Here is a 13,567-nt window from a genome sequence, read left to right as displayed (position 1 = left end):
AGTAGGAGTTATCTACATGGATAAAGGAAAGAAAGACATTCTAGGTAGAGCATGTGCTGTGCTGTAAAATCATAAAAGAACCTGGAATATTTAAGACATTGAGAAGATCAGAATGGCTAGAGTTTGTGAAGGGGGTTAGCGGAGATGAGCCTGTGAAGAATAGAAGAGTCAGGTCTGAAAGATCATTTTTGCCATAAAAAAAGAAGTCAGATTTTATTCTGTAGGTTAAAGGATTTTATTCAGAAGAATGGTGTGATGATATCTGAGTTCTAGAAAGATCATTTGAAAGGCAGTATAGAAATGGCTTAGAGGGTGGGGCGCCTGGGTGGCTCAGTTGGTTAAGCATCTGCCTTCAGCTCTCTCAGGATCTTGCCATTGAGCCCCATGTGTTGGGCTCCCTGCTCAGCGGGAAGTCTGCTTCTCCCTCTCCCTTTGCAACTCCCCCTGCTTGTGTTCTCTCACTCTTTGTGAAATAAATAAATAAAATCTTTAAAAGAAAAAAAGAAAAGAAATGACTTAGAGGGTGAGTCTGGAGGCAGAGAGCATAGTTAGGAGATTTGCAGTAGTAAGAGATAATAAGAACCAAACCCAAATTTACTAAGATGCTAATATGCTATTTCTATTCTTTTTATTATTCTAATCACGGCTTCTGTGACATGTAACTCAAGAGACTATCCATCTCAATTACACTATTGAGCAGAAATACTTAGTGTACTGAGAATAGCATCATCTCCTTTATTGACTATATGCACTAGTGGACAAAAATCAAAGTGGACTCAATTTTAAGTGAACTACCTCAGAGAAACTAACCCATTGGTCTCTACATAAACAAAACCGGGAGCTGTGAGTGTACAGGTAAAGTCTGTAGTATTTCATCAGAACCTGTTTTTCCCAATCCTTTCCCAGTCCCTTAGTCAGTCAGCAGATATTTATTGAATACTCACTCTATTGAAGAATGGTGCATACAGCTAGAGCTGGTTTTTGTGGAATAGGCACATGGAGATAACTATGGAAAACAGTCTTTAGATCTCCTTAATTCTTTTCCTGATTTAGAAGTGGGGCCTCTTCCAGAATCTGTTTACTATCACAAGGGATCCATATAGCATTTGGACTCTGAGCAGATGTAGGTTTCTTTACCTTTCGTACAGCAGCTGTCAGTGATTCATCCAGCTGCTAAGAGGAAGCAGCTCCAAGTTCTCCCTGTTTTTCCTGTACCATAAACAAGACCTAGATTTTATGCTGGATATTTATTGTTAGGCTTCTTAATCAGACAGCCTCTGATTTCTTAAAGACCAAATGCAACATTTGCATCTAGGTGATCCTAAAATCTTCAGTTAAATCATTTTAATATATTCTCAGTTTCTTCCAGGAAACTTTAGAACAGCTTTCAGTCCCGAAGTGTGTCAGTTCCCAATTTTAATCCAGAACAAGCAAAAACACTCAGAGGCAAAGTTCCAAAAGAAAGTACTTATTAAGCCCCATTTTTTCAATTAGAATGCCACGTACCTGACTCCTACTCAGAGGAGCTGATATTATATTGTTCTTCTGCAGATGACTTCCTTAGAACATCTTGTACATATTTTAGCATTATCAAGAAGAAACTAGGTCTTCTGGGAAACAGCAAAAGAAGATCAGAGTTCCAGCATAACATCTAAAAATGAAGCCACCTGTAGAAAACTAAGGACCTGATGCCTTCTGGCAAGAAATGGTTTATCCCAGTTTTTAGCAAGTATAGGGATGCAGTGTCATTTCTCCATGACTGAGTACTGAATGACGCTAATTTTCCTGTGTCTGAAATTCAAATAACCTCATGAGGGTTTAGTGAACCTCTTGCTATCTAGGCAACTTTAGAGTCTTGGAAGCAAAAAGACCTATTCATATGTAATAAGCCTTTAAAATTCAACTTCTCACTTTGGTATTTCTTTCAGTGTGAAAGATCAATCTGAATTTTCCAAGTCTGGCAAAGATTAAAATTCCCTGAAGTAAATCTTCACTTCTGTTTAGAGATATTGGCTCAAAAGAGCTATTGTCGGGGCGCCTGGGTGGCTCAGATGGCTGGGCGTCTGCCTTCAGCTCAGGTCATGATCTCCAGGGCCTGGGATCGAGCCCCATGTCTGGCTCCTGGCTCAGCGGGGAGTCTGCTTCTCCCTCTCTCTCTGCCTCTCCCCTTGCTTGTGCTCTCCTCTGTCTCTCTCTCTCTCTCAAATGAATAAATAAAATCTTAAAAAAAAAAAAAAAGCTATTGTCCACAGTTTATTTTTAGTTTGTTAGAATTTAATTTTGAGCTTTGTGCTTTTACAAATGAACAAATATGTATATGTATATTTCATTTAATAAAAGAACGAGAGCTACTTCCTCTTCTGCCCATGAAGAAGTACTAACTTAGGGAATTGTCCTCCTGCCATAAACAACTAGAAAATCAAACAATGTATCTGAAACAACTCTTTCAGATATTAAACAACAGTTAATCTGGGACTGTGGTCTCTGAGAGGCAGTTGCCAAGCAACAGTACAGGAGAGGAGATCCAAAGAGCACAGCAGTCTTACTGAGTTGAGGAGGCAGAGATTGGGGTTTGGAGAGGCCACGGTGGCCAGAATTTGCAGGGCAGAGTACCAAAGAGGAGGGAGTTGCTTAGGAAGCTCCAGAGAGCTGCAAGTGGGTATTTGAGTCTCTGGCTACAAACTCTGCACATGTGTGGGTTGGAAAAAGAACCACCAGAAAACAGTAGTAGGCCAAACAGTTCCTGGAGTATACACAGGGCTAGGAATAGTTCATGCTGCTACCAGCCAAGGTGGAGAAACCTCAAAGTACATAGGGCATTGACACTGGATAGAGCCCTTAGCAGCTTAAAAACAAAAAGGATTAAATGCGTCTATCTGCAAGTAACTTAACTGTATACCAGAACAAAATTCAGTACTCCTTAAAGGAACTCAGTAAAATCGAGCACTCAATAACATAAAATGCACAATGTCTGACATCCAATTAAAAATTACCAGACATTAGAGGAAGCACGAAAATATGACCCATAACCAGGAGAAAAATCAATCAGTAGAAACACAGACCCAAAAAAGATAGAAATAATAGAATTAGCTAACAAAGGCCTTCAAACAGTTATTTTAAATCATATAAATATGCTCAAGTATGTAAAGGAAAACATGGCTATAATTAGGAGATAAATGGAAGATATTAAAAAGATGCAAATGGAATTTCTAGATGTAAAAAATATAATATCAGAAGTGAAAATAATGATAGCAATTAACATTTATGAAGTTGTTTCATATGTGGAATATCTAATTTTTCTTTACAATGATCCTATGTGTTAGGTGGATACTTTTATTATCACTTTTTCACAGAAAATGAAACTGAGATTCAGAAAGTTAAAGTATGATGACATGAAACAACATGGTTCCTGTGGAAACTGCAAGAAGTTCATTGTGGCTGGTGCTTAGTACATAAGAAGGAAACATCATCCCAGTCAGTTGAATCTTACCAATTTGTGTGGTATTTTCACATATGAGACTGGCAAAAGCATGGAAAATGGAATGGAAGGCAGGAGTAGGACCAGTTAGGAGCCAATACAACAGAACAGGAAGTGGCAGGGAGAGGAAGAGCTATTTCAGGTTGATTTGACAGGACTTGCTGATCGATTGGGTAGGAGTGTGGGAGAGAAGAGTCAAGAATAAAGGCCAGAATCTAAAGTATTGCCAATTTCATCCCTCCCTTCCTTTTTCCTTTCCTTTTTTTTTTTTCTCCAATTCTTTAACCTTTTATGTTTTACTCTGAATTCACTGTGATTTGTCTTCATAGTCTAGGTATATTCATTCATTCAACAAACATTTATGTGTTAGTTGGCTAGTGATAAAGCAGGGAGTGAGAGCAGAAATTCCTGCTCTCATGGAGTTTGTGGTCTGATAATCAGAGATTTGAAAAAAAAAAAATCCCTGCATTTATGAAAGAAGATCACAGTTTAGGGATCAGAGACTTGCAGTCGGTCTATATAATCATATGATAAAAACTGTTTTTCCTAAAATATCTAATGTTATGGTGGTTAAAGTGATCGCAAGGGAAAATGCAGACAATTTAGGCTGAAATAAAGCTTTTGGTCTGACTTCTCTGTGAACTGCCTCAAACTTCCACCTGATTTTGCTTGTCACTAATCCTCATCCTCACCACTAAAAACCATTCTGTGAGGATTAACAGTGCTTACTTCAGAAATGGGTGGCTGTCTTGTTTGAAATATTAAAGAGCATTTGTTACTTTTGTCATTTTTTAAACAAACAAAAATCCTTCCATGTAATCTCTTCAGTCCTGTGGTTTCCTCTGGCCTGTCCTCTGCACCTGCTCCCACCAGAGCTCCACGGCTCCACATTTGTCCCAGAAACTGATGTGGCCAATAAACAACTTCTTCAACCTTCGGTTCCTGGTTCCTGTCTGCGGTTGTACTTATTTCTTTTCAATTCTAATTTTTTTTTTTCTTTTTCCATCTTTACTTCCTTCTTCAAAACCTTTCCTCCAGGGAGAACATTGACGTGTGATGTCACCTCAAATCTTTCACCTCACTACCTCCAATAACTTTAATCTTTCCCTCTATTTAATGTTCCTTTATTTTTTTTTTTATTTCGGTTATTTGGGGCTATCACACATGTCACACAATGATTCCCGGAATGTTTTTGTCACTACCTCCTTTCTCACCCAACCCTCTTTGCCCTCCATGCATAATACTGTTAGGTTGCTAACGTCTCTTCATCCTTTTGAGTCTTAGCTTAAAGGTCAGCTCCTTAAAGGACCTTCTTTGTCCCTCCCTTCCTCATCTGAATTAGTTCCCTTCATTATTCTTTTGCAAATCATCCTGTAATTTTTAGTCATACTGTTTATTACAGTTTCTGGCTAAGTGTTTTTGGATGACTCTACTTAATGTCCACCTCCCTTATTAAACTATAAGCTTGATGAGGGCAAGAACCTTGTTTGTTTTGCCAATAACTACATTCTTAGCACCTAACATACGTAAATGATTTCTTTTTTGTTATTTAATATGAAGGCTCACCACTTCCCAATCACTATTCATTAATCTGTGATTATTGAATGGATTATATTATTATCTCTTATATTAGAGGGTAGGGTTGGTTTCAGAAGAGCTTTATACTGTTTTCAATATTGTGTAGGGACTTTGACTGAAAATAATAATAGCTACTCCTTATTGATCACCTACTGTAGGCGAGGCATAAACTTCACATTCAAAGTGCCCCCCTAAAAACTGGCCCATTCAAAGCTATACAGTATCGATGGACACCCAATTAAAATAATATTCAGTACCCTCTGGTGCTTCCAAACAAGGATTAAAAGATTTAGATCATGGTCTGTATACAAACTTTATTTTTATTTATTTATTTACTTACTTACTTACTCAACTTATTTATTTATTTGTTTATTTATTGAGAGAGAGAAAGAGAGCATGGAGGGGAGGGGAAGAGGGAGAGGGAGAGAGAGAATCTTAAGCAGGCTCCATCCCCAGCACTGAACCCAATCTTACGATCCTGAGATCGTGACCTGAGCTGAAATCAAGAGTTGGACACTTAACTGACTGAACCACCCATGCGCCCCATGATCTGTATGCAAACTTTAAACATTGGCGAGGATCTAACTATACTACCTCCTTTCCTTTGTATTCTGAGTCATGCCTTTATGCTCCGAAAGAAATCACTAACTAGTAGTGGTCAGCTGACTGCATGTTCCTTGGCCTGCAGTTATGTTTTCTTTGGCTAGCAATGTTAAAAATCATTTTTTTAAGGGACGCCTGGGTGGCTCGGTCAGTTAACCGTTTGACTCTTGATCTCAGCTCAAGTCTTGATCTCATGGTGGTGAGTTCAAGCCCTGCACTGGGTCCTGCACTGGGTGTGGAGCCTACTTAAAAAAATAAAATAAAAAATTTAAAAAATAATAATTTTTAAAAATTAGATGCCAAAAATTTAACATAAAAATCTCAATTCAATTTCACTTAAAGAATGGAAAATCATCCCAATACCATGCCCACATTCCAACAGAGAGGCAGTTTGCCAGGGCGGAGGTACAGCTGCTCCCTTTAGACAGGGCATGTGGTGGCCTCAGATTTACCACCATCCCCAGCTGCCTTGCTTCATCTGCTTACGTTTCCTGCCTGGCCTCTGTAGGCATTTGAGTTTGCTACCATTGCTAGAACTTCTTGGTCCATTTATAATCATTTGAAAGGTAAAGTTACACTCTCAATTCAGAAGGAGTCAGGAGCTTATTCCTTGACTAGATGCTCCTTCTCTTTCCACCTTGTTATCTTGCTGTCTCAAAAAATTTTAGAATTGAAAGGGACCATAGAAGTCATCTTGTCTTGAAACTAGGACTAAGGGTTTTAAAATATATTTATCCCTTGATTGTGGTAAAATATACATAACATAAAATTTACCATTCTAACCACTTTTTAAATAGAGAAATCTTTTTTGGTGATAAAATATAAATAACATAAAATTTAACATTTTAACCATTTTTTTAAAAAGATTTGACTTATTTATTTGAGAGAGGGGGAGAGCATGAGCTGAGGGCTGGGGGCAGATGGAGAGGGAGAAGCAGACTCCGTGCTGAGCGTGGGGCCCAACGCAGGGCTCGATCCCAGGACCCCGGGATCATGACTTGAGCTGAAGTCAGACTCTTAACCTACTGAGCACCCAGGTGCCCCCATTTTAACCATTTTTGAATGTACAGGTCAGTGCCATTAACTACATTCACATTGTTGTGCAGCCACCACCATCATTCATCTCTCTAATTTTTTTCATCTTCCCAAACTGAAACATTTTACCCATTAAAAAATTATTCCCCATTTCCCCATCCTCTAGCCCCAGTATTTTATTTTCTGTCTCTATGTCTTTGACTCTTCTAGGTATCTAATATAGGTGGAATTACATGATATTGTATCTGGCTTTTTTCACTAAGCATGATGTTTTCACAGTTCATCCATGTTGTAGCATGTGTCAGAATTTCATTCCTTTCTATCCATTGTGTGTATATATCATATTTTGTTTATCCATTCATCTGTCAGCAGACACTTGGGTTGCTTCTACCTTTTGGCTATGGTGAATAACATGCTATGAACATGGGTGTACAAGTACCTGTGTAAGTCCTGGTCTTTGATTCTTGGCCATATTCTTAGGAGTAGAATTGCTGGGTCATATGATAATTCTATGTTTAACTTTTTAAGGAATTGCCATACTGTTTTCTATAGTGGCTTCACCATTTTACATTCTTACAAGAAATTCACAAGGGTTCCAATTTCTCCAGATCCTCAACAACACTTGCTATTGCCTGCTGTTTTGATAAAAGGCATCCAAATGGGTATGAAGTTGTATCTCATTGTTTTGATTTGCATGTCCCCAATGAGTAATGATGTTGAACATCTTTTCATGTACTTATTGGCTATTGGGTTTTTTTTTTTTACCAGTTGCATTTTTAAAAATTTATTTTAATTCTAGTATAGTTAATATACAGTGTTATTTTAGTTTCCGGTGTACAATATAGTGATTCAACCGTTCCATATATTAGTGCTCATCAAGATAAGTGTACTCTTAATCTGCTTCACCTATTTCTCCCATCCTTCCAACAACTTCCTCTCTGGTAACCATCTATTTTGTTCTCTGTAGTTAAGAGTCTGTATCCTGGTTTGTCTCTCTCTCTTTTTTTCCCTCTTTGCTCATTTGTTTTGTTTTTTAAATTCTATATATAAGTGAAATCGTATGGTATTTGTCTTTCTCTGACTGACTTATTTCGTTTAGCGTAATACTTTCTAGCTCCATCCATGCCATTGAAAATGGCAAGATTTCATTCTTTTTTACAGCTGAATAATATTCCTCTGTGTGTGTGTGTGTGTGTGTGTGTGTGTGTGTGTGTGTGTATAGATATATACCACATCTTTTTTATCCGTTCATCTATGGATACACACTTGGGTTGCTTCCATAGTTTGACTATTGTAAATAATGCTGCAATAAACATAGGAGCTTATATATCCCTTTGAATTAGTGTTTTTGTATTCTTGGAGTAAATACCCAGTAGTATGATTACTGGATCATAGGGCAGTTCTATGTTTAATTTTTTGAGGAACATCCATACTGTCTTCCACAGTGCCTACACCAGTTTGCATTCCCAAAAACAGTGCACAAGGGTTCCTTTTACTCCAAATCCTCATCAACACTTGTTTCCTGAGTTTTTTATTTTAGCTGTTCTGACAGGTATGAGGTGATATCTCATTATGGTTTTTATTTGATATCTCATCATCAACTGATGATGAATGATGTTGAGCATCTTTTCATGTGTCTGTTGGCCATCTGTATGTCTTCTTTGGAGAAATGTGTAAGTCCTTTGTCCATTTTTGAATAACGTTTTTTGTTTTTCTGTTGTTGAGCTGTGGGAGATCTTTATATATTCTGGATATGAATCCCTTATCAGATATATGATTTGAAAATATTTTCTCTCATTCTGCAGGTTGTCCTCTTGCCTTCTTGATGGTATCCTTTGATGTACAAAAGGTCTTAATTTTGATGAAGCCCAGTTTATCTATTTTTTCTTTTGTTCCCCATGGTTTTGGTGTTGTATCTATGAAATCATTGTCAAATTCAGTGTTCTTCTAAGAGTTTTATAGTTTTAGCTTTAAAGTTAAGGTCTTTGATCCATTTTGAGTTAATTTTTATATAAGGTATAAAGTATGGGTCAGCTTCCTTCTTTTGCATGCGGGTATCTAGTTTCCCCAGCACCCCTTGCTGGAAAGACTTGAGTAGTCCTTTCCCCAGTGAACGGTACCCTTGTTGAAAGTCAATTGACCATACATGTGAAGATTTGTTTCTGGGCTCTCTATTCTATTCCAGTGGTTTATATATCTGTCTTTATGCCAGTACCATACTGTTTTAAGTTATGTAGCTTTGTATTAAGTTTCAAAATTAGGTAGTTTGAGTCTTCCAACTTCATTCTTTTTTTCAAGATTGTCCTGGCTATTCAGGGCCCCTTGCAATTCCATATGAACTCAAGGATCAGCTATTCCATTTCTGTGAAAAAGTTTGTTGGGATTTTGATAAGGATTGTGTTGAATCTGTAGATTTCTTTGGATAGTGTTGACATCTTAACAATGTTAATTCTTCTGTTAAATAACAAAAACTCAACCAAGTAAATTTTAAAGATCTAATTGACTTTATTAATAGATTCATGGGGGCACCTGTGTAGCTCAGTCAGTTGAGCATCCTATTCTTGGTTTTGGCTCAGGTCATGATCTCAGGGTCATGGGATTGAACCTTGAGTCTGGCTCTGTGCTCAGTGCAGGAGTCTGCTTGTCCCTCTACGTCTCTCTCTGCCCTTTCCCCCTCATTCTTGTATACTTTCTCTCTCATAAATAAATAAAATCTTAAAAAAAATAGATCCATGAATCAGGCAGCATCCCATCTAGCAGGCAGAGGGGAGTTTCACTGAGCTGCTGAAAAAGAAAGGCTTTTAAAGATAAACAGGGAGCAGAGAAAAGGAAATTATTAGTGAAGAATCCACTAAGGGTCACCCTCCTAAGGGGACTGGAAGAGATCTATCAGTAAATATTCTCTTACTCACCAGGTAACTCCCATATTGACTGGTTAAAAGTTACATTACTGGGGGGGTTAAAACTGCAGTTAGGTTAGCTATTAAGTCTTGGTTTACTGACATAGGACCTTAATCTAAGTGACACGATTTGGGGCCTATGATTTTCTTTTAAGTCTTCTTTAATTTCATTCAGCAGTGTTTTATAGTTTTCAATATGCAAGTCTTTCACCTCCCTGCTTAGATTTATTCCTAAGTATTTTAGTCCTTTCATTAAATTGTAAATGGAATTGTTTTTCTTAGTTTCCTTTTTACATTTTTCTCTGCTACTTTGTGGAATTGTAGTTGTTTTTTGTATGTTGATTTTGTATCCTCCATCTTTGCAGAATTCATTTATTAGTTGTAATCATGTGTGTGTGTATGAGAGAGAGAGATTTTTAAGGTTTTCTACACAGAAGATGATGTCATCTTCAAATAGAGATTGTTTTACCATTTCCTTTCCAACTTGGATGCCTTTTATTTCTTTTTCTTACCTAATTGCTCCGGTTAGAACTTCCTGTACTGTGTTGAGTGGAAGTGGCAAAAGCAGGCATCCTTGTCTTGTTCCTGATGTTGGGGGAAAGCTTTCCAGTATTTGGTTTTGAGATAAAAGCTTGTCAAGAAAATTGTGATTCACACAGATAATTAGCTTCAGATACTTATAGCTTTGTTTTTAACATCTTGACATCCAGTCAATTTTTTTTTTTTAAACTGAATTAGTTTAGTTATATGTCTAAATATTCAAAAAAGGAATGATAGTAAATTGTTGTGTCAAAGCTGAGTAACTAATGTACCTAACAATTGCTCACATTCCTAATTGATGAATAATCACTTTGGGGAAATCAATTAACAATTTTCACAGCTAGTTTAAAAACTTTATTGTTTGAAGAAAAATACATGTGTCTTATAACATTATATATGAGTTGATTAATGGTGTTATTTCTTAAAAAAATCAGATATCTCAGAGGCTGCTATGGATTGGATTGTGTGCCCCAAAATTCATATGTTGGAGCCCTAACCCCAAGGTGACTGTATTTGGAGGTAGGGCCTATAAGGACGTAATTTAGGTTATGTGAGGTCATAAGGATAGGGTCCTGATCCAAAAGGATTAGTGTCCTCAAAAGAAGAGACACCAGAGAGCCTGTGCCCTCTCTTTGTCATGTGGGGACACAGTTAGAAGGTGGCCTTCTGCAGCCAAAGAGAGATACCCCCAGATACTGACCCTGCTAGCTCCTTGATCTTGGACTTCTAGTCTCCAGAACTGGAAGAAAATAAATTTCTGTTGGTTAAGCAACCCAGTCTATGGTATTGTTATGGCAGTTCAAGCAGACTAATACCAAGGCCATCTATTTACTCACAGTTTCAACACAGAAAAATTTTGTTTTGCATGCTGAGTCCAAATCCTGTTTTGATTCGTTACTAACGTCTTATCAGAGGCTATAAGTATGGCAATGTTGTAAGCCTTAATTGAGCTATTTGATTTATCTAAAATATCAGCAAGATTTCCAAGTTCATAAACCTATATTTAATGCATTTATTTAAGTTAGAAATAATAGCAATTGATTTCATTGACTGTTGTTCTGACAACTGCCTTATGTCTGTTAGAAAACTTTAGTATAAAAGAATAAATTCTGCTATCACTACTGACATCTCTGCAAGTAACTCTGAAAGGTCTGCAATCTATAAGTTTTTTTTTTTTTAAGATGTTATTTATTTATTTGACAGAGGGAGAGAGAGAGCACAAGCAGGGGGAGCTGCAGGCAGAGGTAGAAGCAGGCTCCCCGCTCAGCGGGGAGCCCGATGCGGGGCTTGATCCCAGGACCCTGGGATCATGACCTGAGCCAAAGGCAGACGCTTAACGAACTGAGCCACCCAGGTGCCCTTACAATCTAAAAGTCTTATCCTAATAAAATTGACAGTCCATATCAATGTGCATAACATTTATCCTATAGTGTTTTGAAATAATGCTTGCCTAATTTTAACTGCTAGTGCTTATCTACTCAACTTCTGAGGACGTTTTAGTGCCTTGCCTTTATATGATCCTCCACTCCATAAATTTTTTCTGCCATTGCTTTTCCAGTCCCAGTTCAAACATGACTACATTTTTTTTTACCACTTTAGTATCTTAACACTTGAAGACTTCTATTTTATAATTATCAAATATTTTATAAAGTAATAAACCTACTTTGTTTGGTTCCATAACCACATGATATAGAGGCAAGTAAAAGGAGGGCTTGTTAACATCTGTACTCTCACCCAGTAGAATTTAAAGATTTTATGTAATCTCAGTCTTTATGTCAATATAGTCCTGGATTAAAAAGAAAAGAAAATGAGCAGGGTAGATAAAAAGCTTTCTAATCAGTGGCACATTTACAGATTCAAATATATATACAAACACACATTTGTGCAACAGGAGAAGCTCCACAGTGAGTTAACATGAAAGCACAGGTCAGTTGTGTCTGTATAATAAAATTTACTATGTGAAAGATTTAGTGTGCATTTTGTTTTTCTCATAGATGTTAAATAAAGGTATGTTTTTAATAAGAAAAATATTAAATTAAACATTTGTAGAAACTTTTAATGCCTCTGAAGAATTCTAGTCTTCTGGTTTGAAAACTATTGAGGTACTTCAACCCTTCCCCCATCATATTGATAAAAAAATCAGGGCCCCCACCACAAATATTGGGGCCCAATGTCTCCCAGCCCGTTGATAAATTCAGGCATTCTCCCAGTCAAGTGCTCCTGCTCTGATGCTAAATAAACATAAATATGACATTCAGGTTCTGAGATCAGTGAGTGATTTCCTGAAAGCCTAAAATGTGATCAAAGGAGTTAAGGCATAAGAATGTATTGCATTTGTCTGTGATCTGCTTTCATTGCTTTTACAGAGGAAAGTAGCTACAAATTCTTTAATTTTAAGTTCCATTTTACCTGTCTTCAAGAGAAAAAAATGTAGTTATTCCATCTTTTATTTAAAATTTAAAAATCATGATTCTTATTATTGGGGGAAGTATAGTACTTGCTTTACTACGTAGTTCATGCTTTGAAGGGCATAATAAACAGAATTTAGAAGTTCTTTGAAAATATAACCAAGGATTTTTTAAAAGTTAGGCTGAAGTGAGACTGTACTATGAGATGTTATTAAACCCATTCTCTAAAGTAGATGTACCAGAAACAGAATGGTATGCCTTAGGCTTCTAAAATCACCTGATTTCATGGTTCTGTTAGAAACAAAAGTAAATGACTAATTTAAACTTAAACACTATGAATCAAAATAAAACCACCTTAGGTTAAAGATGTCAATTTAATAAACCATACTCAAATTTGGTGGTTTTGGTGGATTTTAAACTGGCAGTATATAAAAGCAAGTATAAGTAGTGTTGAAAATTTAATGTTTTCCAGTTTTGTGTTGCTTGGCGTAACCGGCTCTTCATTCCCACTGCAACCACCTGACCCTAATTTAGAACTCTAATTAATCAGAGAGGCTGTCCTAATTAACCCAACACTGGAGAGGTTGTCAAAAAGACAGATTCCTTGAGCTCATCTCCCAACCTACTAAATCAGTCAGCAAGGGAGGTACCTGGGACTTTCTTTTTTTTGGCAAGCATTTCAGGTGATTCTTATTATCTCTCAAGTGTGAGAAACATTGAATAACTTTTTAACTTTTTTTTCTTTGCTCCAGTCCTTGCTCTACATCAGTGGTTTTCAACCCTAGTTGCATATCAAGTTCACTTAGAGAACTTTAAAAAAAAAATAGTGATGCCGAGGCCCTGTCCCAGACTGATTTAATCAGAATCTTTTGGGTTGGGGCCTATGCTATTTTATTTTTTGAAAAGTTTTAAGTAAAAAAATGTTTTGCAATATAACATATGTAGAGAAACGTGCAAAGTAATAAACATATAGCACAATGGATTCCTACAAAATAAACATACTCATATAATATTCATCCAGATAA

General features: G+C 36.9%; 1 protein-coding gene across 2 annotated transcripts in view; it reads left to right on the top strand.

Moving 5' to 3' along the window:
- CSTPP1 (centriolar satellite-associated tubulin polyglutamylase complex regulator 1) overlaps positions 1-13,567 on the top strand; it is a 188,325-nt gene that overhangs the window by 85,928 nt on the left and 88,830 nt on the right. The gene's annotated exons all lie outside the window — the stretch shown is intronic.

This window comes from Halichoerus grypus, chromosome 11 (genome assembly GCF_964656455.1).
Source record: "Halichoerus grypus chromosome 11, mHalGry1.hap1.1, whole genome shotgun sequence".
Lineage (NCBI taxonomy): Eukaryota > Metazoa > Chordata > Mammalia > Carnivora > Phocidae > Halichoerus > Halichoerus grypus.
The sequence above is the reverse complement of the archived record's forward strand: the minus strand, read 5'-3'. Positions and strand labels throughout refer to the sequence as shown.